Here is a 27,374-nt window from a genome sequence, read left to right as displayed (position 1 = left end):
TATGCAAAAGTATATATTACTGAAGACAGTCTGTCGATTAGAGCTAAAGTGCATGTTTAAACATTAAAATAGTATAAAGAGGCGAAGAAAGAAGATTTCTTTGGAGACAGTTTATAAGATTCTGTGCCTTCCTTTCTCTTAAGATTTTATTTTTAAGTAATCTCTACACCCAGTGTGGGGCTGCACCCCATAACCCAAGATGGACAGTTGCATGCTCTACTGACTGAGCCAACCAGGCATCCTGGTTCAGTGCAGGTTCCTTGTTGAGCAGCTCTTGCTTCCATGATGACACTCCTTCAACTCAAACCAGGTGAGAGAATATTAATCAAAGGTAACTTTTGGAAAGCTTTTTGTGTGATCCAACATTTTAAGGGGGCTTAGAGACACCGGTATTAACAAAGGGCCTAAAATGATTAAAAGTGTAATGTTGTGGCTTTGTGACCTAGCCTGGCACTCTGAGAATATATTTCCACCAAATATTAGGTTGAGGCTGCAGCTTTCTAGAGTTCATTTTCTTTTTAGAAAAGCAATCTGTCCAGAGGGCCTCCCATTAGGAGGAGGCTGACAACAATTGTCAGATGCAAAAGCTGAGGGTGTCGTTTAAGGAAGGCCGCCAGCTCAAGGGCAGAACTACCCATATCAAAAAGCTACCTCTGGAGGCACCAGAGCTGGTATTCAGAAGAGCTCATGGAATCACTCTAATGGGAAAGGGAAAGGAAGTAGTGTTGAGAATGTGCCTCACCGAGAAGGCTACCGTGCGAGGCTACAGAGAGATTGCTGGGATGCACAGCCATGAAAGTCTTTCCTACCTTTGACTTTCCCTTCACCCTAGCCCAGAGGAGCCAGAAGCAGACCCTGTTCTTACAGTAAAGGAGACGCATGAATCTGCTGGAAAAACAAAAAGTCTGTCTACATCCACATCTCGTCTGCCATTTTCCTGCCTAAAGTAGGTAACAGTAGGGGAATAAAGAGAGCTTTACACTGGATCAGAGCACAGAATTACTTGTAAAGATGCTGACCAAACATTTTAATTACTGAAATGACACTGTTCTTAGCAGTCAAAGTGATCATAAGACTTCTATTATTGGAGACATCAAAAAAACTATAGGTTCTCTAAGTGGTGGGGCCTTAGAGTGGATTTGAAATGACAATGCTCAAGATTTGAGTTGATTTTTCTAAAATCCTATTTGTGTCTCATTTCTTAGAATGAATATACATACATATATATGTATATATTATATATGCTATATATTATATATTATATGATATTAATTATATATTATATATACATATGTATGTATATATGTATGCTTGTTGAATATGTATGAATATATATACATATATGTATATATTTCTGTATAGTATATATACTATACATATATAGTATAGTAGACATATAGTGTATATATACAGAAATATATACATATATATGTATATATATTCATACATATTCAACAAGCATACATATATATACTATACTATATACTATATATACTATATATATAGTATATACGATATATAATATATATACATATATATGTATGCCTGTTTTCTCATTCACTAGTATTTACACTTTTATAGCCCATGCCAAAACTCGCCTCAGTGTTACACTTCTTGAAGTAAATTTGAGTCATGAGTTAAACAAGTACATGGAAATATAGAGTATATCTGGGTAAGCAGAATGATGTTGACTTGATTTTGCCCCTACTAGGCTGTCATTACTGGTGATGACAAGACTGAAGTGGTCTTCTACGACAATATGCACAATAAATTAAATGCAGAGAAGAAGCTTGAAGAACACTGTTTAAGAGGTTTCTATACTTATCTGTATGTTAAATACTTTAAAATTAGAATGTAGAGAGGTATTTTTGAGATAATAGCAATATTTCACCAGATGGAATGAATACAGTATACTGAAATTGAAAGATGGCTTAAAACTTTTGAGACTGAGAAATTTAAGAGAAGTTTGGTTCTAAATGATGAGAGAACTGATAAAAGAAGTTGAGATGATCCAATGAATGTTAAATAAAAACTGCAGCTTGGCAGACTTTTACCCCTGAAGCATATAATACGCTATATATTAATAAATAAAATAAAATAAAATTAGGCAAGAAAAAAAAAAAAGAAAACCCTGGTTGTTGCTTCCTAGCATTACTCTTTTTCATTCTGCCCAATAGCCATATTACGTTAGGTACATAGAAGACACTGTGTCTTGGGATGCCTGGTTGGCTCAGTGGGTTAGGCTCTGGGTCTGGATTAAGTCATAATCCCCAATTCCTGGGATCGAGTCCTAAATCGGGCTCCTTGCTCAGTGAGGATCCTGCTTCTCCCTCTGCCTGCTGCTCCCCCCTGCTGTGCTCTCTTTTTTCTCTCTCTATAGAATAATAAATAAACAAATAAATAAATAAAGTTGTAAAAAAAATGCTGCCTCTTAAAAGTGGTAAAGAAAGACCAGTAGGCCCTTTGTTATTTTTTTATGTGTTCCATGTTTTACTTTGTTAGATGTTTGCATTGGCCCATGTGGTCAGTGAACATTCCGCATATGTTGTCTGAATTTGAGTTGCATTAGTAAATTTTTAAATTTATTGGCCATCATCAGAGCATATATTTTAAAATGTATTTTATTTAGTGATAATTTATTTTAGTAAACTTCATTCATTTGAGGATTTAGAATTTGATGAGTTTTGACTTAATACGTTGCCCAAATCCTTAAATTGTTCACATAATCACTAATAAGAATGTTTTTGTTCCTTCCCACAGTTCGCTCATGTCTCTTTATAGTTTACTCTCTCCTTCGCCCTGTTGGCTTCAAAGAATTACTGATTCACTTTTTATTGATATATATTAGTTTGCATTTTCTTGAACCTTATAAAAATGGAATTATATGTTATTAAGTAGGGTTTTTTTTTTTAAGATTTTATTTATTTATTTGACAGAGAGAGATCACAAGTAGGCAGAGAGGCAGGCAGAGAGAGAGAGAGGAGGAAGCAGACTCCCTGCCGAGCAGAGAGCCCGATGCGGGACTCCATCCCAGGACCCTGAGATCATGACCTGAGCCGAAGGCAGCGGCTTAACCCACTGAGCCACCCAGGTGCCCTGGAATTATATGTTATATAGTCTAATTCTAGCATCTTTCATTCCACATAAAATTTTTGCTATTAATCCATTTTCTTGCATGAATTTTCTTGCATGAAGTTCTGTTGTTTGGTACTTTTAAAATTACTGAGTAATATTTCACTATATGAATATATTTATTTAATCTTTTCATCATTAATGGGTAATTAAATTGCCTTCAAATTTTGCTGTTATAAAAAAGATATGAACATTCATGTTCAGATTTATGTGTGCGTATATGTTTTTACTTACTTTGGCTGAACACACAGGGTTATGTTTTAGATGAGTTTTTAACTTTATAGGAATGTACCAGGGGTGCCTGTGTGGTTGGTTAAGTGTCTGACTCATGGTTTCAGCTCCAGTCCTGATCTCAGGGTCATGGCATCAAGCCTGGCATCAATTCAGTCCTGATCTCAGGGTCATGAGATTGAGCTCAGCATGGAGTCAGATTAAGACTCTCCCTCTGCTCCTCATCCCCCAAAATAAAAAAAATCTTAAAGAAAAAAAATAATATTGTGCCAGATTTTTCCAAAATAGTTGTATCATTTAAAATACTCAACAGAGGGGCACCTGGGTGGCTCAGTTGGTTAAGTGTCTGCGTTCAGCTCAGGTTATGATCCTGGGGCCCTGGGATTGAGCCCTGTGTAAGGCTTTCTGCTCAGCGGGAAGCCTGCTTCTCCATTTCCCAATTGCTCTTGCTTGTGTTCCCTCTCTCTGTCAAACAAATAAATAAAATCTTAAAATAAATATATAAATAAACAAAATACTCAATAGAAAGGTATGAGAGTTTGCTTTTCTAAATCCTTGCCAGTGCTTAATATTATGAAACTTTTAAATTTTAATGACCATTTGCTGGTACTTGTTATTTTAATTTTCATTTATTTGATAGCTAATAATGTTGAACAATTTTTGATGTGCTTATTGGCCATTTACATATATTGTAAGGTATTTGTTAAAATTTTTCCAATTATTAAAATGTATTTGTATTATTAAGTTGTAAGAGTCCCTTTGTACTATGTGCAATGTTTTTTATCAGATATATGGTTTGCATATAAATTTTTTCACATGCTGTGGCTTATATTTTCATTTCTCAGCATAGTCTTTTGAAGAGATTTTTTTTTTTAAGTTTTCAGGTTTTCCTTTCATCTTTTAATAGTTTGTGCTTCCTATATAACACAGTCTTGTCTACGGTGATATCATATATTATTCTATCCACTATGAGTTTCACAGTTTAGCTTTTACATTTATTATCTATGATTCATTTAGGTTAATTTTATAATTGTTTTAAAGTAAGGATAAAAAATATATGTTTATAAAAAATAAAAAATTAATTCAAAAAAAATATGGATATCAAGTTTTTCCAGCATCATCTGTTGAAAAATATTTATTGAAAACCCTATAAACTGGAATATAGTCTGACTTTGGGAGACATTTTTTTACTCAGTTCTTCTTTCACACTGCAAGGAAAAAACATGCCAGGAAGCCAACTGAGCTGCTTTTTATACCTTCTTCAGTTTGTCCACATTTGGTTATAGGGCAGTGGTCTTCCCGATAGCATGCTTTCTGTCCACCTTGGAACTTCCATCTGTAAACCAAGAGAATTTGGTTGGTCAATAGAGATTTGTTCATAAGATACTGCCCATTTATCAATAAATCTGGGAGCTCCTCAGATGGTTCCAAAGTCAGTTCTAGAGGAAGGTAGGTTACCTGCTCTCGAGTACCTCCTTGCATTCCTTCAATACCATGCTTTTGTATGAAACATTTTAATTTTATCATGGCACTTTCCCAGGCACTGACTTTTTTGTTTTATTTTATTTTATTTTATTTTTCTTCATTTTTAGAGTGTTTCTTCATCATTACCTAATACATTTTAGATATTTCAAGTTTTAAGATTATTTCATGCACTTCATGATAGGGACAGTTTGAAATAATGTTCAATAGGAAACCAGTGATTGTTTCTCATACAGTATGCAATGTATGGAAATTTTCTTATCAATATTACAGAGGTCACACTGGGCTTTTGCCATAAGTGCCAGTCTGGATAAGTGTAAGTTGTGAATACTTCCAGAATTATATCTGAGTGAGCATTATAGATTAAAGGGCATTGATGGAGTCACACTGTTGTCCAATGCAGACGTAGTGTGCTGTTGTTCAGGCCCCATTCAAATATGTCTTTTGAGGGACATAGGAGCTATAGATACTCTCAGATGTGAAATATAAATTCTTCAAAATACAAACATGACCAGTCTTTACATGTCCTGTTTAGTCCTGGGGATTGTCAATGATCACAATTTACTTTCAGTTGTCTGTAAAAATCATAAGTGACTTCTGTCTAGGTTATTTTAAACATTTCAACGTTTGGGAAAGTCTTTGGACTTTTGTTGGTTTTATTTAGCAGCCTCTGTTAGTCATGTGTGTCACCACTATGTTTAAGACAATCCTAACTTGCTCTTCCATTTCTGATATTAACATACCATCATTGTACTGTATTACTATACTCAGGATTTGCATTAAGTCTAAATCCCTTCTAACCAAGTTTTTACAATAAGTTGATGAAATCAAAGAACCCTACAGCATACAGTGGTGTATGTGTAAATTTATTTATTCTCCACCCACTGGCCATTTTATCCATACATGCAAATGGCCTGGGGTCCATTCAAGAAATTCTGTCCCTTTCCTCAGTCCTTATCCTAATTAATTTGCTGATCTATTGCTCCCATCAATTCAAGGTCAGGGTTCTCATTGTTCTCCTTGCCCTCTAGCTTTTTAACTTTTTTTCAATATAGGATGTACAGTGGATTCACTTAGTGTCATTTCATATTGAGGGACCATCAGGGGATCATATTCATCCAGAAAACCTCTAATAGTTTGCATCAGACTTTTGTTTCAACTCCATCAGTCTCCACAGTATTCATCCCATTTCTTTTTTTTTTTTTAATTTTATTATTTTTTTAATTTTTTATTTTTTATGAACATATATTTTTATCCCCAGGGGTACAGGTCTGTGAATCACCAGGTTTACACACTTCACAGCACTAACCAAAGCACATACCCTCCCCAATGTCCATAACCCCACCCCCCTTCTCCCAACCCCCCTCTCCCCAGCAACCCTCAGTTTGTTTTGTGAGATTAAGAGTCACTTATGGTTTGTCTCCCTCCCAATCCCATCTTGTTTCATTGATTCTTCTCCTACCCACTTAAGCCCCCATGTTGCATCACCACTTCCTCATATCAGGGAGATCATATGATAGTTGTCTTTCTCCGCTTGACTTATTTCGCTAAGCATGATATGCTCTAGTTCCAAGATTTCATTTCTTTTGATGGCTGCATAGTATTCCATTGTGTATATATACCACATCTTCTTGATCCATTCATCTGTTGATGGACATCTAGGTTCTTTCCATAGTTTGGCTATTGAGAACATTGCTGCTATAAACATTCGGGTGCACGTGCCCCTTTGGATCACTAGGTTTGTATCTTTAGGGTAAATACCCAGTAGTGCAATTGCTGAGTCATAGGGCAGTTCTATTTCCAACATTTTGAGGAACCTCCATACTGTTTTCCAGAGTGGTTGCACCAGCTTGCATTCCCACCAACAGTGTAGGAGGGTTCCCCTTTCTCCGCATCCTCGCCAGCATCTGTCATTTCCTGACTTGTTGAGTCATCCCATTTCTTAACAACCAATTAACAATCTTTATCCTAACGGGGAAAAATCTTAGGACCAACCAATTTGACTTTCCTCATTCTCTTATAAAACACTCTACTTTTTGTAGCATCTATAATAACCCAAAGGGGAAACAGAGACAACAATCATGATGTGACTTCTTATACTATGGCTTGATTTTGCAGTGGAAAAGTTACTTAGTATTAATGAGTTGCGTTGTATCTCTCCCAAAACTCAAATGTTTAAGTCCTAACCCCCAGTACCTCAAAAGGTGATTTCATTTGGAGATATGGTCTTTACAGAGGTACTCGAGTTAAATTGAGGTCATTAGGGTGGGTCTTAATCCAATATGACTGATGAGTTTAAAAATGGGGAAATATGGATACAGAAACATGCATAGAGGGAAGATTATGTGAAGACACATAGGTAGAAGTCAGCCATCTACAAGCCAAGGAGAGAGACCTAGAACAGGTAATTCCTTCACAACCTCAGAAAGAAGCAGCCTTACTAATATTTTGATTTTGGACTTCTAGCCTCTTGAATTGTGAGACAATAAACTCCTGTTGTTTAAAAACCAGAGTCTGTGGTACTTTGCTGTGGTATCCTCTCAAACTAATGCACATAGAATGCATCCCCATGCAAAGGAGATGTCCTTAATCACAGGATTTACCATGATCTGGGGAAAGATCATAATAAGCAGGTGAATATCTTGATCACCATAAGGTCAAACCAGCCTGACTTGCCTATACAGCATGTCAGCTTGCTTCATCTAAGAATTTTCACTTGACTTTTAAATACCCGAAGGCTAATATAAATTTAAAATAAGTCATGGGAATATAAAATATAGCGTGGGGAATATAGCCAATAATATTATATTAACTTTCTTTTAAAAAATTATTTATTCATTTAAGAAAGGCTGCTCGTGAGTGGGGGGAGAGCCAGAGGGAGAGTGAGAGAGAAAATCTCTAGCAGACTCTCCACTAAGTGGAGAGCCCAACATAGGGATCAGTCTCATGACCCTGAGATCATGACCTGAGCCATAATCAAGAATCAATTGGCTTAACCAATTTAGGCACCCAGGTGCCCCAATACTGTATTAATTTTCTAAGGTGACACATGGTAGACTAATTGCGGTGACCATTCCACAATGTGTACAAATGTTGAATCACTGTTTTACACCTGAATCTATTGCATGTCAGTGATAACTTAATAAGATTAAAAAAAAAGATATAGCAACCAAATTTTCATTTATTTTAAAGACTTTATTATTTATTTGCTAGAGAGAACATGAACAGAGGGAGGGGCAGAAGGAGAGAGAAAGGGTCAAGTAGACTCCATACTGAGCATGGAGCTGGAAGCGGGGCTCAACCCCAGGACCCTGAGATTAAGATCTGAGCCAAACTCAGACCCTTAACCAACTAAGTCATCCAGGCACCCCACAAAAACATTTTGAAAAAGCCCACTCCACTGTTATGAAATAGAAGAAAGCTATGCACATTACAAAAAGAAATATTTAAAATTTGTCGTAAATGGACACCTGGTTGGCTCAGTCAGTTACGTGGCTGCCTTTGCCTCAGTTCATGATCTCAGGGTCCTGGGATCGAGTCCTCCATTGGGATCCTTGCTCCGCGGGGAGCCTGCTTCTCTCTCTCCTTCTGCCTACCACTCTGCCTGCTTGTGCGCTCTCTCTGTCAAATAAATAAATAAAATCCTTATTAAAAAATACATTAAAAAATAAAATTTGTCATAAACATAAGCCCTGCTATGCCTCAAAGTTAACAAAACTCCAAAGTTCTAGCAATTAGAGTGAGGAGACAGCCTTGCTAAGCTACTCTCACTGGAAAAGTGGTTAGCATTCTGAAATGCAAAGCTCTTCTATCTTGCAGGGTCCACGGAACCCAGGGAAATACTATTTATTTATTTATTTATTTATTTATTTATTTATTTGATATTTTGTTTTTCCTTCCCAGGCCAGCCTAGAGCTGGGAAAAACTGAAAGGAACTATGAGCAGACATACCTTACTACAAGTTTTGCTAGGTACAGATTACCAAACTACTGATGTAACACAGCACTTGGTGACCATCTTTACTCCAATACGTGACACTTAGTCCCCATCTCACTCCTGACATTGATCCCCTTCCTTGTCTGTATTAGCTGCCAGACGTCGTAATAGAATTTGCTCATGTCTCTGAACTCCATTATTGTGAATTACTACGTTAGAATGTTTTCTGTTTCCCTCTTTGTCATCAGTTGATCCTTATTTTCAGGTATTTTGTTTCTTACACATGAGCATGGTTCCAAAAACCATCTGCCTCTGAATTTGAGGTGGGAAGTCCACAGAGTCATGATGCTATTTTGAGTGAAATTTCTTTCTAGTGTCACTTCTACCATTAACCTATTTATTATGTCTTCCCATAGCAGCCATGAACAGGCACTGCTGTGAACGCCCGCTGTGCGGTATCAATGACTGACAGCACCAGCTGTTGGCCCTCGAGACCCACAGTGGCATTCACCCTGAGCCTGCACATTCCCGGGGCTATTCCCAGCCAGTAATTTAGCACAGCTGCAGTACCAGCATTGACTCTTTCTGATGGGTCCTGAGACTTGAATCATGGGGAACTTTGTCTCTGATCTCTACATTAGCCTCGCTGAAAGTTTCAGAATTTTGCTGAAATTCGAGACTCTTTCTACCCAATTCTCATACATTCATCCTCTCCTGTTACACATGTCCGACTGCTTTAGGATCTGAAGGCTACCTTCACCTACTCCTTCTCCATTCTTTATTCTTCACGGGAGTTTCCTGCAATTAATCTCACACCATCCTACTCTCTCTGGACATCTGTTTCTTAGAGGATCCAAACCAAATCTCTGCCACTAAGGAAAATTGCTGTAGTACCTGTGCGTGTGGTGTATGTGTATGTGTGTTAGTGGGAGTGCCATTAAAATTCCTATCACTTGTGAAAAACCAATATTCATATCCCTTGTGGAAAAACCACTCCTCTTTTGATAGGTCTGCTATATAGTATAGCTGCGAAATAAAAATAAAGCTTGACATTGGGGAGGCTATATGCTATGGTGAGTGCTGTGAGTTGTGTAAGACGGATGATTCACAGACCTGTATCCCTGAAGCAAATAATACATTATATGTTAATTAAAAAAAAAAAAAAAGCTTGAGCTACTACAGTTTAATCATTTAAAACATTTAAAATGTTTTAAAAACAAATATTAGAAAACAGAGAAGTTAATAGGAGAGATAAAAATGCATTCCAAAAAAAAGATAAACCCCAAACACTCATATGACATTTTATTTATTTTCAACATTTTATCATGTTCTAAATAAGAAAAATGTTATAAAACTGTCATTAATTGGTGACTCCTGACATTGTTATCTACATGCTTTCAAAGCTATAAATTGGATAAAAATGGTCAATAATAAGATCAAAACACCTCCTACATATATTGATTATCTGGGGGACGTGCAGCTACAAACAACTCCATGTATTGTAGAGATGAATGCTTTTTGTCTAAACTTAAGAAGGCAGAAATAAAAGACAGTACCACTTCTGCTTCCTTCCTAAGTCCAACTATACTTTCTCAAACTTTCAAATGTTCCACTTTATTAATCATTTTGTATTCTATTTTATAGGAAAGCCCTGATGGAATCAGATTATTCCATATATTTTTACTAAACAGAGTTATTTCGTTTTCTCTAATTTCTCCTTTGGGGTTTTCATAAAAATTACATCCCTCACTTAATAAAATTATATTGCAAAATAAGATTATTTTTTAAAGATTTTATTTATTTATTTGACAGAGATCACAAATAGGCAGAGAGGCAGGCAGAGAGAGAGAGAGAGAGAGAGGAGGAAGCAGGCTTCTTGTCAAGCAGAGAGCCCGATGTGGGACTCAATCCTAGGACCCTGGAATCATTACCTGAGCCGAAGGCAGAGTCTTCAACCCACTGAGCCACCCAGGCACCCCAAAATAAGATAAATTCAGATATTTACTGCTAAAGGAGGTGAGGCTATCACACCATAAAAAAAAAAATTTTGTAATATGTGCCCATTTATCTTTACAGTTATTTAAAAAATTATGACTATGTAATGAAGAATAGTTGAAATATTAAAAATATTTGTTGAAAAGTTCATTTTCCCAAATATTCCTCTATTCTATGCTTTTGCCCATGCTAATCTACTTTTTGAAATTTCTTACCTATCTTTTCTATCAAAAAAAAAAAAAAACCAGCTAAACCTCTGTGGCAGATCGTATTTTCTAGGATTGCCACAAAACAATTCTCACATTGCTGTTCTTGCAATGAGATGTCATGTTCCTTTTATGGAGAGATGGTTCTATTGCATTCTACTAGCATTTGGATAGGCCTGTGCCCACAGCTAAAGTATGTTTTATAACTTCCCAAAATCATATCTTAAAATGCAATACCAACCCCTTGGCTGTCTTCAGATGCTTACTTTTGAGTTCCAGCCCCCATGCTGAAGGTCAGGCAGGAAGAACTTGCAAACCACTTGAGAGAATCATCTCTACAACAATTCTTCCAATTCCCAATCAGGCCATCCCAACTCAGGCCACAATCAGCCAGAATGAATCTTCCCTGATGAGTCCTTCCCACATTGTACGTTCAAGGTCTTAATTTTTTGCTGACAATTGTTAAGTGTTGCTTTAAGGCATTGTTTTGAAGTGGCTCACATGCAGAGATGTTAGCTGGAACATCACTGTTGTAGTCTGGTTGAGGCTGCTGTCACAAAATGCCACAGACTAGAATGACTGTAGAAAGTAAATGTAGAAATTTATTTCTTAGGATGCTTAGATGACTGTTGGTTAAGTGTTGGCCTGGATTTTGGCTAGGTCAGGACCCCAGGTTCTTTGGATCCAGTCCTGCCTCAGCCTCTGTGCTTGTGGGGAGTCTGCTTGAGATTCTCTCTTCGTCTCCCTCTGCCCCTCCTTCAGCTTACACATGTGTGTTCTCTTTTTCTCTCTCTCTCAGATAAATCAAGAAATCTCTAAAAAAACAGAAATTTATTTCTCACGATTCAGAAGTCAAGATGCCAGTATGGTCTGCTTCCAGTGAAAGCCCTCTTCTGAGTTGCAGACTGCCAACTTCTTGCTGTGTCCTCACATAGTGGAGGACCAGAGATCTTTCTGGGACCTCCTTTATGAGGATACTAATACCATTCATGAGATCTTTGTCCTCATGACTTAATCACACATTTGTTTTTATTTACATATTTTTTATATTTACCTCCACTTTATTGCATTGCTTTGGCCAATTTTATGCCGTTGGTTTCTGATTTAATATTAGAGTCTTAGAATTTAGAAATAAATTCTAGATGGCCTTAATCATCATCAAATTGTTTTATAATTAAGATCAAACATACAGAAATAATAACTTACCCAGGACTTTTTTTTTTTTTTTAACTAGTGTTTGAAATCAGAATCTGGTCTAAATCACAAATCAATATCTCTTACATTCTCATGCATTGTATATGATTGTGCTTAATGATTTGTTTTAAAACTCAAATCTAGAAATTTCATCAAAACTTTGTAATGCAATATAATAACATATCTCACTTATTTAGGAAATTGTAGTACTATTCTCTGTCCCCAACACCTTTTATTTCACTGGTCTTTGAAGCGCTGGCAAGTCACACAATTTTTCTTATAGATATGGTGTTTCTTTAGTCTATAAGACTGAATATGTAAATTCTCTTTAGAGTATAATTAAAAAGACAATCCATAGTTTGTTCTCCAAGTTAAATTTAAAGTTTCACCTACATAAACTCATGACTCATTTTATTCCTATAGAATAAATGCTACACACAGTATTAAATAACAAGGCTTCTTGGCATGAGTAATGTGTTTTAAATATCTTTGTTTTTTATTTACTTAGCTAGTAATATCTGATGAATTTCATATATCTACAAATTCTTCTTTAAATATATATATAAACTAATGTTGCCTAAGTTGTATGTTCTGAATCATGTATTTCTCTGCTGTGCATTTCACCTTATTCTTAGCATATGATATGTAGAGCAAAATCTCTAATTTTTGTTTTATTTGGCTTTTATGTCCCAAATTATTTTTCATGGTATATAAAATGTCTTGTAACCTTTGCAAGCTTTGCTTGGGCCCCAAATTTTTCATTATTCTCCCAGAGAGTATTATATGCTTACCCTATCAGATTGCTTTAACTGTTCTGTGCACCTTCTATCCTATTAAACATGACTCATAGCCTTCTCTGCATAGTGATGATATAATTTTAAGCCCATATATAATAAACCATGTTTTGCCTATCATCTTGATCTTAAGGAATTCTAGAAGTTTGAAAAGCTGCCTTTGTGAAAATATTCACACAATCAGCCTTGAAACTATATGAAAAACATTTATAAAGCAAGAAAAAAAAATAGCTAGGTTTCTATCATTCCACCAAGAAAAATGGTTTTAATTTAGAATCTATTCTTTTCTAATCCTTCTCCATATCCATAACTAAATTTTATATAATTATTAAACAATAAGTATTTTGAAGAAGCAACATAAAATATTTATTGTGAAATTATATTTTCATGCAATTGTTGCACAAAATCTTTTCTGTATATTAATTCAGTAAATTTTAATATAAAAGGAAAATACAAGCTCTGACAAGCCCTGATCTGTGGATTGTCTATAAAAAGTAAAGTGAAATTGTAAATAACATGAAAATAGCAATATATTTTCCTGAGATAGCTGTGGTCATGACCATTTTTGGACATAACATAATATTATGTTATCACAAAAAATGAATATATATAATATCAAAAACCCATGCAAATCTATTTAAAGTTAAATTTTAATGACTTGAAATTAAATAAAAAAATTCAGTTTGTAGTCACACTGTCTATACTTCAGGTGCTTATAGTTTAATATGATTAGTGGCTATCATATTTGAGAGCATAGATTATGTAACACTTCCATCAGTGCAAAAATTTCTACTGGGCAGGGCTTTTGTTAAATAGAAGATCTTATATAGGCCCCTGTATCTTCTGATAACAAATTAAATCAGTAAGTCAATTTCTTTGAATCAAGGTTCCATAGATAGCTCTTTTTAAACTTCTAATTTCCCAATTGAGCCCACAAAAAAATAATTGGCTTGAGTACATTGATCTCACCGCTTTTTAAAGAACTGGTCATGTTTACTTCAGCATCAAAGTATACACGTCACTTATAGTGTTTGGCTATTGCTGAATAACTTTTAAGTTAACTAGGAAAATAATTTATCTAAATCAAAAACAACAATGGATTTGCCATGAAGCAAACCACCAGGTATTTTTGAATTATTAAGAGATAGATTATTCTTTTTTTCCTAATTTCCAAAAGGGAAAAATTTTCCCCTTAATTTACATTCTTTCACTCTTTTTACCATTTTATTCATTACACTTCTGGAGAAGAATGACTTATGTCTTGGTAAATTTGGGAAGGTAGACATGACTCTCTCCTACCTTAATTCTTCATGGAAATGAGACCTAGAAAGGAATAAGAGAACCAGTATTTTCTGTTTCCTGTTAAAGTCAACAATATTTTGGCTTGTACAAATATTTTTCTCATCAGTTGGTCTGAAGCATGGAAACAACAGACTTAGCTAATCAGTTATTGCCTTCTGTATGTTATCTTTTCTTGGCCTACTCCTAAGAGCAATATTCTATGCAACATCAAAGACTGAGGAGCTTCCAAATAATATCCAACAAGCTTTTTATAAAAAGTCATGAGCATATTCTACAATCCATGAGGAAATTCAAAGGACCCAGAATAGCTAAATGATTCTGATAAGGAACAAAGTTGGACAATTTAACATCTATACTTTCACATTATTGTCTAGTATTGACACAACTATAAAAATAGAGCTCAGTGGAACAGAAGGGAGACCAAAAATGGGAGCATAAATATATGTATTCAATTATCTTTTGAATATAGGTATTCAAAGGTATTGAGTGTATTCAATGATGAAATCGTAGTCTCTTCTAGAATTGATACAGGAAAATGGTGGATATCTGTATGGTAAAACAAAACTCAAATCCTTAGACTGGTATTTCTTAAAACTTTTTTTTTCATTCTCATTTCCCCCTCACAGTAATCTTTTTTAGTTTACTTTTTCCTAATCAGCCCTAAAACTGTGAGAAATAAAGTATCTTTTTTCTGACTCTGTAACTAAGTAGAAAGCTCAGAGTTTGGTCAAGTTATACAGGTTTAGGTAAACTCTATTTCCAAATAAGAATGATACTTAGTTCTATTCTAAAGCCCTCCCAAAAAATAAATTTGAATTTAATAGCATCTCCAGTAGAAACTGTAAATGATTTCCAGAAAATTGTGCCTCAGGCCAAAGTCACTGAGCCTTACAACCTGTTTGCTTAAATGATTTTAGAAGTGTCTGTATCTAGAACTAAAGCCTCTGATCTAAGACAATCAAATACAGTTATTTAATGGAGACTTCTGGGGTTTTAGACTCAAAGCTGCTTGCAGCAGTTTCATATACCCACTGAAGAGAAAAATACTAGCTTGTTATTGAGTGTGGAAGGAAATTGCTGTCAAGGCAAAGCATATGATTCTTGGTAAAGTAAATAAAAGTTTGAGTAGAGACAGAGTAGCTCAGCAGAGTTTATTGATAAATTGGAAATGGCACAACATATTCAAGAGTATTTCACAGGGGAAAATTCAGGGCAGTTCACCGCATATTTAGTAGTCCCCATTACTCACAGAGGATACATTCAAAGACCCCCAGTGCTTGTCTGAAACCCTGCATATACTAGGTTTTTTCCTATACCTATGATAAATCTTAATTTATAAACAAGACACAGTAAGAGTACAATAATAATAAAAGAGAAAATAACAATACAGTGTAATAAAAGTTATGTGAATGTGGTCTCTTTCTCTCTCTCTCAGAATATCTTATTGTACTGTGCTCACCCTGTTTGTGATGACATGTGATGATAGAGTGCCCACGTGCTTAGATGAAATGAGATGAATGATATAAGTGCTACAGCATAATGTTAGGCTACTTATGATCTTCTGACAATATGACAGAAGGAGGATCATCTGCTTCTAGACATCAGTTGAAAGTGGTTAACTGAAACTGCCCACACACACACACACACAAATGGGGAAAAGGGAGGACTTCTGCATACATAGACTGCCTCACTGCTTGTGTGGTCAATGAAAGAGTACTTTGATGGTTGGTCTACTTCCTTTGCTGTAAGCTCTGAACCCTATGAATTTCTCCCAGCCAAGCCAAAACATATTACTTAGTTCACTGACAGTAGTTCATAAAATGAAAGTTGTGAATTCTGATGTACCTACAGATGGTAAATTCTGGTGGCAAAAAAAAAGAAAGTAAATATACACAATGGGTAGAGCAGAAAGTCATGAATGTACTTAAGAATTAGTCTCCTGCCAGAGGAACATATCTGGATATTGACATACTATTGGGCTGAATATAACCACCTTTTGATATGTTCAGGTAAATGGGTCCTAGATGGTGAGATGATAAAAAAATTCACATATAATGTACTAAGTTAAGGAAGTCTCTAGGGTAATTTAGAGAAAGAATGAAGGTGATTTTCAATTATATGCCCACTATAAAGACCCTGTTGCCGGCATAGGAGGGGATTGAAATGCTAATGAAAATGCTTCATTCAGGTCTCTAAAATTGATTAATTTTGTTCATGAAATGACAAACATGGGCTTCATCAATCCATGTACAAAGAGAGCAAACAGCAATCCATTATCTTTTCACCGGGTGAAGCCACTAATGTACAAGGAGCTGTACTCAATATGCACAGAGGGGAAAATACTTGAAGATGGCTTTGGCACAGTTCTTTTTGATAATGGTTAATAAGTAGATGACCTAGGAAGTCCTCACCTAAGAATGTTTTAGCAGCTCTCTTTAGATAGTTCTCTTTAAATTGCTTATGGTAAATTAACTTGAATTTATTGGATGCAGCTAGCTGGAGAATGGAAATATACACATAGATGCTCTACCCACAAGCCTAATGAAGTATAAAAACTAAGAAGCTCCAAATTAAATGATTTCCTCTTAGTTAATGTGATGCACACTTAGTAATCTTCCATTATTCCAGAAAGAAAACATGTGCTAGCATAGAAAGAGATGCATTTCTTTTTCCTTTTTTTAATCTATATCTTATTGCTTGAGTGTTTTGCAGAGATTGATGTTGCTATATTTGCACTTGCTCTTTGTTTATATCCTTTGCTAGTTTGGTGTTGGGTAAAATATAATTGTGCAAGCTTGCTTTTCAATAAATTCTTAGTGATTATTCTCTTTTGAACTTCTTTTTTAAATTTTTGGTTTTTTTTTTGTTTTGTTTTTTAAAGAGAGAGAGAAAGAGTTTGCAGAGAGAGTGGCAGAAAGAGAGGGAGAGAGAGAATCCTGAAGCAGATTCCCGGCTAAGTGTGGGGCCACGTGCATGGCTCTATCCCATGACCCTGAGATTATGACCTGGGCTGAGATCAAGATTTGGCCGTTTAATTGACTGGACTACCTGAGTGCCCCTGTTTTGAACTTCTTATTTAAAGCACCTAACACTGACTTAAAAACTAAGATATTTCAGATTTCTCCCACATTATTTAGAATACATACGGTTTTAAGTCTGTGATCTATTTTGAATTAGTTATTGTGAAAGGTATAAAGTCTATAAGATCTGTGTGTTTATGCTATTTTTCTTTCTTTGCATGTGGATGTCCAGTTGTTCAAAAACCATTTGTGGAAAAGAGTATCTTTTATACATTAAAATTGCCATTGTGTCTTTGTCAAAATCAGGTAAACTATCTTGTAAAGTACTCCATGGACTTAAAAATAAATAGCATTTTGGGTAAAGTTTGTTAATGTTATCATTCAAATATATATAAATGTTTTGTTCTACTTTTTCTATCAGTTCCTGGGAGAAAGCTGTTGAATTTCAAAATATGACCTTGAATTTGTCTGTTTCTTAACTTTTTAAATTTTTGACACATTTTTTGAAGTTCTATTATTTGAATGCATTTTCTTGATTACTATACATATGTTTTTGATCAACTGGCCCTTAATTACTAAGAAATACACATCTTTAAATTTGGCAGTATCCCAGTCTTGAAATCTACTTTGAACATTTAACGAGGCCATGACAACTATCCTATGTTCATGGTACATATGTTTTTCATCCTTATGCTTTTGATCTTTATGTGTCTTTATGTTTCAAGAGTGGTGTTTTTATAAGAACTGCACAATTGCATGTTTTTACTTTTTTCTTGTGTAAAAAAAAAATACACATAGTGACAGTTTCTATAATAGAGAACCCAGGAACGCTTTTGTGTTATGAGAGTGGCTGAAGAAAAGGAGAAATAAGAGTAGCCATCTTGAAGATGGAGGTATGACTGATTTATATAGGAATTAACACAGTACCTAAATTACAGTATAACACAGTAATACAACAGAACTCCATATTCAATCTATTTGGAGAGTTTGGCTTGTGTATTTCCACCTTGCACAACTGCATTTTCAGTAGGCTTACATTTAAAATTTTTTCTTTAGGGGAGGAGTCAAGATGGCGGAGAAGTAGCAGGCTGAGATTACTTCAGTTAGCAGGAGATCAGCTAGATAGCTCTTTAATAGAAATTTTCCTGAGCTGAATTTAAGTTCAACAAATCACTGAAATTGTTTTTCTTTTTTTTTTTTTAAGATTTTATTTATTTGAAGAAAGAAACAGTCAGAGAGGGAACATAAGCAGGAGGAGTTGGAGAGGGAGGAACAGGCTTTCCACAGAGCAGGAAGCCTGATGTGGGGCTGGATCCTATGCTTCTGGGATCATGACCTGAGCTGAAAGGCAGATGCTTAATGACAGAGCCACCCAGGTGCTCCAACTGAAATTGTTTCTTACAATGAATGAATGTTGGAGAAAGCAAATGTGAAAGGTTTTTGTGTCAACTACATCAGGTAATTTGACATCAAACTCAGAGTGAAAAACTATTTTTATATATTACTCAAGGAATCCCACAAAGAAAATAACAAATGAACACAAGTTTTATCTTGCTTACTCCTACTATTTTATTTAGGCTTAATTTTAGAAAATTCGTTTCTTCCCAAGATTGGAATTTGTTTTGTCTAACTATATATGTGAACTTTACAGTTGTAATGAAATAAGTTTTCAACATAAATATTCTAAAACATGATTAATGTTAGCTAATATTGTTATAGTTCTATGTGCCAATTAAAAATAAACAATAAATAGTTCATGTAAAAATAAAGTGCATTATTCTTAAAATCAAAATTGTATTTGGTATCTCCCTTATTTATTTAAAAGTCTTCTTATTTAAGAAAGAAGTTTAAAAACTAATTAGATTATCAATATCTAAAATTAACATTAAAGAAAAAAGACTGCTATGGTATGATGTATCATTACTATTTGTTCATCTTTATCCCTAAATATACTCTATCTTGTATTTGTAATCTTTTTTTAATTTTTTAAAGATTTTATTTATTTATTTGACAGACAGAGATGACAAGTAGGCAGAGAGGCAGGCAGAGAGATGAGGGGAAGCAGGCTCCCTGTCGAGCAGAGAGCCCAATGTGGGGCTCGATCCCAGGACACTGGGATCATGACCTGAGCCGAAGATAGAGGCCTTAACCCACTGAGCCACCCTGGAGCCCAAATTTGTAATCTTAAAGTTAAAAGTATATGTTGCTTTTAAAATACTCAAGATATCTTCATTTCATCCTATTTTCTCTTAATCCACTTAGATCTAATATTTCCTTAGTTATATGTGCATAATTCCTTGTTTCTGTATTTGATGGAGGTTTTGAGTCAACAGAAAACACTTTTCATTATATTATTGAAATTTCTTCCTGACTTGGGAAACTGTAGGTGGAATAGTGGCTGTCAGATCAATGGTGTGAGGTCATTTATCAGAGCATTTAACAAATAATTATTGGACATCCATTATGATTTGGACTTAGGTGTTGTCACTTAAGAAGTTATCTCTACCACCATATTCATTCTTTCATTCAACAAATAATTTTCAAAAACCATCTATGTGCAGGAACTTTTCTAGGGACTGGGTTTATCAATATAGGAGTGAAAAAACTAGACAAAGCTTCTATCTTCATGGAGTATACATTTTAGTAACTTAGAAAGGTAGACATAGATAGATGATAGATAGATAGATAATAGATAAACTAGATAGGTAAATATAGTGGTGAGATCTGTGAAGAAAAATTAAGCAGGCCAAGGTGACATATATTTATTTAGATGGTGACATCAGGAAAGGCTTTTCAAAAGAGCTTCAGACACTTAGACTAAAAACCATAAAGAAAGTAAAGAAATCTTTGAGGAAGACCATGGAGATAGACCAAAAAGCATAGAGGCCTGAGATGGTAAAAGGAAACTAGATAGAGGGGCCAGAAGCCTGTGAAAAAGGTAGAAAGTCCAACATCACATCATCTCATTCTTTGTCCTCTATTCAAACTCCAAAATTGCAACAGAATTCTTCCTCAAGGGCACCTGGGTGGCTCAGTGGGTTAAGCCTCTGCCTTCAGCTCAGGTCATGATCTCAGGGTCCTGGGATCAAGCCCCACATCAGGCTCTCTGCTCAGAGGGGAGCCTGCTTCTTCCTCTCTCTCTGTCTGGCTCTCTGCCTACTTGTAGTCTCTGTCTGTCAAATAAATAAATCAAATCTTAAAAAAAAAAAAATTCTTCCTCAGATTAAGTCTATAAAACTCTTAGAATTCTGTTCTTAGGGACCATTTTCTTTATTTATGTGAGAATACTTTCAATGTGTTCTTACATGAGTAGAAGAAAATTCTCAACTAGAACAAGTAAGAGTGTCAGCTACATAGTTTTGATTTAGCAAGATCATGGTCTACATTGTCAAACACCAGCTATACTCCTATTTAATTTCATGTAATTTAGTTAGAAGAAAGTAAAAAATCTACAGTGTTGGATTGGTTAAATTTTCCTAGTTATATTCACTTAACATGGTCTATTGCTAATAATCTAACACAGAATACCTCTAAGCATACATAGCCACGTAATTAAAACTATATAAATTATGCAGATTTCTATAACAGTGATATTATCCAGGTATTGATTTAGGCAAGACTTGTAAAAGAAATCAGTTTAAGTTTCGAGGTGATCAAAAAGAAAGAATACACGAGCTTGATTTGGGAGACTGAGAATAGTATTTATATAAAATGCTGTACTTGAGATTACACAATAAACTAAAACAAAAATTATTTATAATTCCAGAAAAGGCCCATTCTTTGCATCGTCTTCCCAATTTAGGACAAACAAAGGTCATCAGCCAATTTTACCAAGTAAGGTAGAATTTTACATATTCTAGCATTGAAGCAGGGAGCTTGGGCCTCATGGGAGCCCCTGTAGCTCTGTCATTTTTATTTCAATCTTTCAACACATATTATCTCCCATTCTGTGTCAAAGAACTCTAATCAAATTATTCAAGTTTTAGGCGAGCATGTGTTAAGTCTTTTTATTAGTTTTCTATGTGGCCAATAATCCTATTAGCCAACTAGGGAATTATTTATTTATTTATTTTTAAAAATTTTCTCATAACACATTCTGTGGGGAATGATAGATGATTAGATAGATATTAGATTTCTTTTCCACAGGGAATATAATTTCCAAAGTTTTACTTTAACTATTTTAACATGGGATGGTATATTTTTAGTGTACTACTAATATTTTCTTTTTTTTTTTTTAAAGATTTTATTTATTTATTTGACAGAGAGAGATCACAAGTAGACGGAGAGACAGGCAGAGAGAGAGAGAGAGGGAAGAAGGCTCCCTGCTGAGCAGATAGCCTGATGCGGGACTCGATTTCAGGACCCTGAGATCATGACCTGAGTCGAAGGCAGTGGCTTAACCCACTGAGCCACCCAGGCGCCCCTACTAACATTTTCATCATCAGATTTAAATGGTTGCAAAAATTTATATGAACCTATTACTAATACTGACACAAAAATCCTGCACATCATTATTTTAATGAAATCTAAAGATCACAATGATTTCCATAATTTTCTGTTTTTAAAGTTTGAATAACTGACATGCTCTATAACAGTTGTAAATTTTGTTTCTTTTCTTCTGAATTTATAATGTCTATTTCACTTTCCCCAAATACTATTGCAAAAAATATTTTAGTTAAAATTTAAATATTTTAATTAATATATATATATATATATTTTTTTTTAATTTAAACTCCAATTAGCTAATACACATTGTGACATTAGTTTCAGGTGCCAATATAGTGATTCAACACTCCCGTACATCACCCTGTGCTCATCACAACAAGTACAGTCCTTAATCCCCATCACCTACTTCACCCATCCCCTGCCCACCTCCCCTCTGGTCACCATCAGTTTGTTCTCTATAGTTAAGTGTCTGTTCTTTGGTTTCCGTCTCTCTCTTTTTTCCCTTTTCCTCGTTTTTCTTTTTTAAGTTTTTATTTATATTCTAGTTAGTTAACATATGATGTAACATTGGTAATATTGGTTTCAGGAGCAGAATTTAGTGATTAATCACTTACATAGAACACTCAGTACTTGTCACAAGTGCACTTCTTAATGTCCATTATCCATTTAGCCCATCACCTGCCCAACTCCTCTCCAGTAAACCTCACTTTGTTCTCCATAGATGAGTCTTTTATAGTTTGCCTCCTTCTCTTTTTTTCCCTTCCCTTAAGCTCATCTGTTTTATTTCTTAAAGTCTATATATGAGTGAGATCATATGATACTTGTTTTTTGCTGACTGACCTATTTTGCATAGCATAATTAGTTCTTAAAATTCCAATGACCAGGTTGTTTTATGTGTTACAAACTCTTAGATTGTTAATTTACAAAATAACACTAATTCACAGCTGATAAACATAATATTACATAATAGAAGTCTTGACAAAGTGTATTAAACCTAAAATGGTAGCTAAATTATAATTATAACTTTTTAAATTTCTCTCACTTACCTTTTCTAGATAGCCAAAAATAGATATATATGACAATGAAATTAGAAAACAAAATGATCATAAACATAGAAAAAATTATTTTAGCATTTTATTGTAGACTGAAAAAAACTACATGTTTATATTTAATTCAAAAAGACCTAGGAAATAAAATGATTTATCCCTAAGAAAAATTATTATAAAGGAATAATAGAGATAAGGGCATGTGAAGATTGTTATACATGAAATAGCGATTTTATTTCTTGCTTGAACTGAGTTCTGAGTTACATATTTGAAAAAGTTTAATAACATTAATATCTGAAAGGGATCAATTAATGCTAATTAAATGAAGCTGCTTTCCTAAATTTTAAGCTATTATATCTTAAATTGAATTTGGTAACACTTGTAATATCCATATACATAAAAAGATATTCTCTTCTTGAAAGCGTAATTTGTTTCTTTATTTTTTTTTAAGATTTTATTTATCTCTTTGACAGAGAGAGAGATCACAAGTAGGCAGAGAGGCAGACAGAGAAGGAGGGGGAAGCAGGCTCTCTGGTAAGCAGAGAGCCCAATGTGGGACTGGATCCCAGGACCCTGAGATCATGATCTGAGCTAAAGGCAGAGGTTTAACCCATTGAACCACCCAGGTACCACTGAAAGTGTTTAAATGGCATGAAAATTACCAACAAACAAAAAAAGAAATATTAGGTCACTAGTAAATAGGAGAATTAAAAATGTTGAATTAACAATATTTTATTTTATTTTTTTTTTTTAAAGATTTTATTTATTTATTTGACAGACAGAGATCACAAGTAGCAGAGAGGCAGGCAGAGAGAGAGAGAGAGGAGGAAGCAGGCTCCCAGCTGAGCAGAGAACCCGATACGGGACTCGATCCCAGGACCCTGAGATCACGACCTGAGCCGAAGACAGAGGCTTAACCCACTGAGCCACCCAGGCGCCCGAATTAACAATATTTTAAAGTACATTATTTATAGAGGAGTCACTAAACTATTCCATTTATGTTAAGCTAAACCTAATAAGCACATGGTAAGAATGGATAAATGTTGTTAGAAGTATTTGATGTAGGAAAGGGAATAAGGTGCTTATTTCAAAAAAAATAATGTATTTGAAATAGTCAATATTTTTTTTTTAATTTTTTATTTTTGATAAACATATATTTTTATCCCCAGGGGTACAGGTCTGTGAATCAACAGGTTTACACACTTCACAGCACTCACCAAATCACATACCCTCCCCAATGTCCATAATCCCACCCCCTTCTCCCAAACCCCCTCCCCCCGGCAACCCTCAGTTTGTTTTGTGAGATTAAGAGTCACTTATGGTTTGTCTCCCTCCCAATCCCATCTTGTTTCATTTATTCTTCTTCTACCCACTTAAGCCTCCATGTTGTATCACCACTTCCTCATATCAGGGAGATCATATGATAGTTGTCTTTCTCTGCTTGACTTATTTCGCTAAGCATGATACGCTCTAGTTCCATCCACGTTGTTGCAAATGGCAAGATTTCATTTCTTTTGATGGCTGCATAGTATTCCATTGTGTATATATACCACATCTTCTTGATCCATTCATCTGTTGATGGACATCTAGGTTCTTTCCATAGTTTGGCTATTGTGGACATTGCTGCTATAAACATTCGGGTGCATGTGCCCCTTTGGATCACTACATTTGTATCTTTAGGGTAAATACCCAATAGTGCAATTGCTGGGTCATAGGGCAGTTCTATTTTCAACATTTTGAGGAACCTCCATGCTGTTTTCCAGAGTGGCTGCACCAGCTTGCATTCCCACCAACAGTGTAGGAGGGTTCCCCTTTCTCCGCATCCTCGCCAGCTGAAATAGTCAATATTTTTTAAAAAAACATTCAAAATATTTATTTTGTGAATCTGAATAAAACAAATATAAAGCAGTGTTAGGACCTATGTAAATTATTTTAAACTAATGATGTAATGATGTTTTAACTTAAATGAGCAACTACTCTAAATCAAGTGGAAGACCAGGACACAGGTGTATGAGAGAGCTTACTATGTTTTTGTGTTTTGAGAACAAGGAAGATGAAAAAATATTCTTAATAGCAAATCATTATTTTTTAGCATACTCTTATATATCTAAAATATTATGACTCTAAGATGGATAAATAGTTGGATGAGAACTAGATTGATAAATAGATGTCAACTATTTCATCCAACTATTAGTTGGATGAAATAGAACATGAGTACCTTTAATATTTCCTATTGATATTTCAGGAATAATTATTCAAGACAATAATTTGGATGGAAGAGTTGAGCTGCTTAAAAAATACATTTTTCTTTATTTCCAATGAGAGTAGCAATGTATTAAAATTATGTTTATTGTACTTTTTTTTTGGCATCAAATTATATTTTTGTGGGCTGGCTCCTCAAATTAGCTGGTATGACATTGTTGGATGTATAAACCTAAAGTTCAATTTTAATCTCATGTTATTCTCCTCTACCAGGTAATATAATCAAATTTTATCTTCACTTTGCATTTTGTGTGATCACAGAACTTTAGAAATTTATCAAGTTTCACATACTAGTATACACACCAACAACCTTACATTTTAGATTGTCAGTTAGCTGTTATGTCATTTACACAACAAAAGAAAATTAATATCAATATGCTATGATCTACTCTTAGGTTTAAAATGTCCCAAAAATAGCCAAGATGTAGTCCAGATGTCTTTTTTATTTATTTTATTGAAAACATGGAATATGTTTATTATATTAAAGGTAAAATAAAAGAGTACTATATACTATCTTCTAACCATGGCCACAATCTAATACCATCTGTGGTAAATGGAAAATTTTTAAAAAGGTAGGATTTTCTCTTTCTTTTCTTTTTCTTTTTTTCTTTTCTTTTCTCTCTCTCTCTCTCTCTCTCTCTCTTTTTAAGTAGGCTCCATGCCCAATGTAGGGCTTGAACTCACACGAGTTAAGTGTTGTACACACCGAGCCAGCCAGGCGCACTTAGTCTAGCTACCTTAATGTAAGTAAGTATGGCTGGGAAAATAAGTAAAATGATGATACATTCCTTAGTTGTTTTGATAACAAAATAATTGATGTTAAATGGAATCTTAAAAACAACCTCATTATAGCTTTTGAGGATTATCTAAGTTCTCACATGTAAAACCATTAAGGGGCAACATTTTTCCCCAGATGCTACCAAGATGATCTTAATCAGTCTGTTGTTCTCTTTATTAGCATGCTGTGTGTCAAATAAACATAAATATTTGAGTTGCCAAAGTCCACTTCAGATGTAATTTTGTTATCCTCTAAATTTTATTAATGTCTTCAACAGTGAGTCAATTTATTTTTTATTTAATTAGAGGTGCAAATAAACCACTTCTATAGTTCTAGTAAACTGATCTGCCAAGCCTACTGTTTGGAAAAGCATTTTTGAAATTCTTGATTTCATTTCCTTCTCTTCACATTGAAGACCTAGGATAATTGCTTCCAGACTAATGTTAATCCAACTCATTGGTTATAGAAATCAAATCACGATTTTAAACTGCTTTGAAAATTATGCATCCACACGAACTGTAATGCTAATGGGGTTTTCTGAGAATTATCGAATACAGTAAGTGGTGTGATACAATCTTGTGAAGTTTAATTCAGTTGCTCAGTGAAATAGTATAGATCGAGTTATCCATCCTTGACCCGCTGTTTTAATTGCAGTTGCTTTTTGAGAGTTGACTCAATTTTAAAACATATAATGCGGTATAGTTATCATTCCTTTTATTGCTGATAAGAATACTGGTGATGATATGCACAGCTATGCCATTAGAACTAGAAACCAATAAAACAATGTGGGGAAAGATAAAACACAATTTCTATGTCCTGTTTTTCTAACCACTGTTAAAGGAAAAATATTTGTTTGGCCATAAAGCAGGGTTAGGTGACTGACTTGTTACTTCAGAACTACCCTGAATCGCAAGGACAATCTGGTCACATACTCTCCTATCCCACGTGGATCAGGACTTGACTCATGGATCTCTCAAGTTACCTGGATATGTTCCACAGCAGTCACCAACAGAGGAATGTTTTCTTCCAAATTCTCACTCAGTGTTGTCATTGCTACCTTTTAACCCTGACCTCCAACATTTGCCATGCAATATCACAGTAATTGCCTTCGGGAAAGCCTACATGACCTTGGTCCTCTCTGTCTTCTCAAACCCTGTATAGTATTTTACCCAACTTCCTAGTGCACTGACTTTTATATTTGAATCTTGCTTATTATCATTTACACTGGAGTTTTTATTTTGAGAAATGAGTAAGCCATGCCTATTGGTTTTACAGCAACAAAGAGGCAAAGTTAAATGGAAAATATGTGTCTATTATCTTTGTTAATGTATTCTCAGAGTCTCAGAGAGGAAATAAAAAGATTTTTTTGTTTGTTTAAGTACATAGTGTGTGTTAAGAAATATGCCAGATGTCTGGTGACTATATCCTTTCTTCAAGCTGACAGTGACCAAGGAAGATATTTGCATGTGTGGGTAACTTATTTTTTGGTACTTCTAAAGGATAAAGTGAAATCCAGAGTTCACCTGGAGATAAGATTGTTGGAGAGGATT

General features: G+C 34.8%; 1 pseudogene; it reads left to right on the top strand.

Moving 5' to 3' along the window:
* The window catches only part of LOC101671278, a 48,801-nt pseudogene that overhangs the window by 1,387 nt on the left and 20,040 nt on the right, over positions 1–27,374 (top strand).

Source organism: Mustela putorius, unplaced genomic scaffold (assembly GCF_011764305.1).
Source record: "Mustela putorius furo isolate JIRA1106 unplaced genomic scaffold, ASM1176430v1.1 tig00000430_pilon_pilon_pilon, whole genome shotgun sequence".
NCBI classification, from domain to species: domain Eukaryota; kingdom Metazoa; phylum Chordata; class Mammalia; order Carnivora; family Mustelidae; genus Mustela; species Mustela putorius.
The sequence above is the reverse complement of the archived record's forward strand: the minus strand, read 5'-3'. Positions and strand labels throughout refer to the sequence as shown.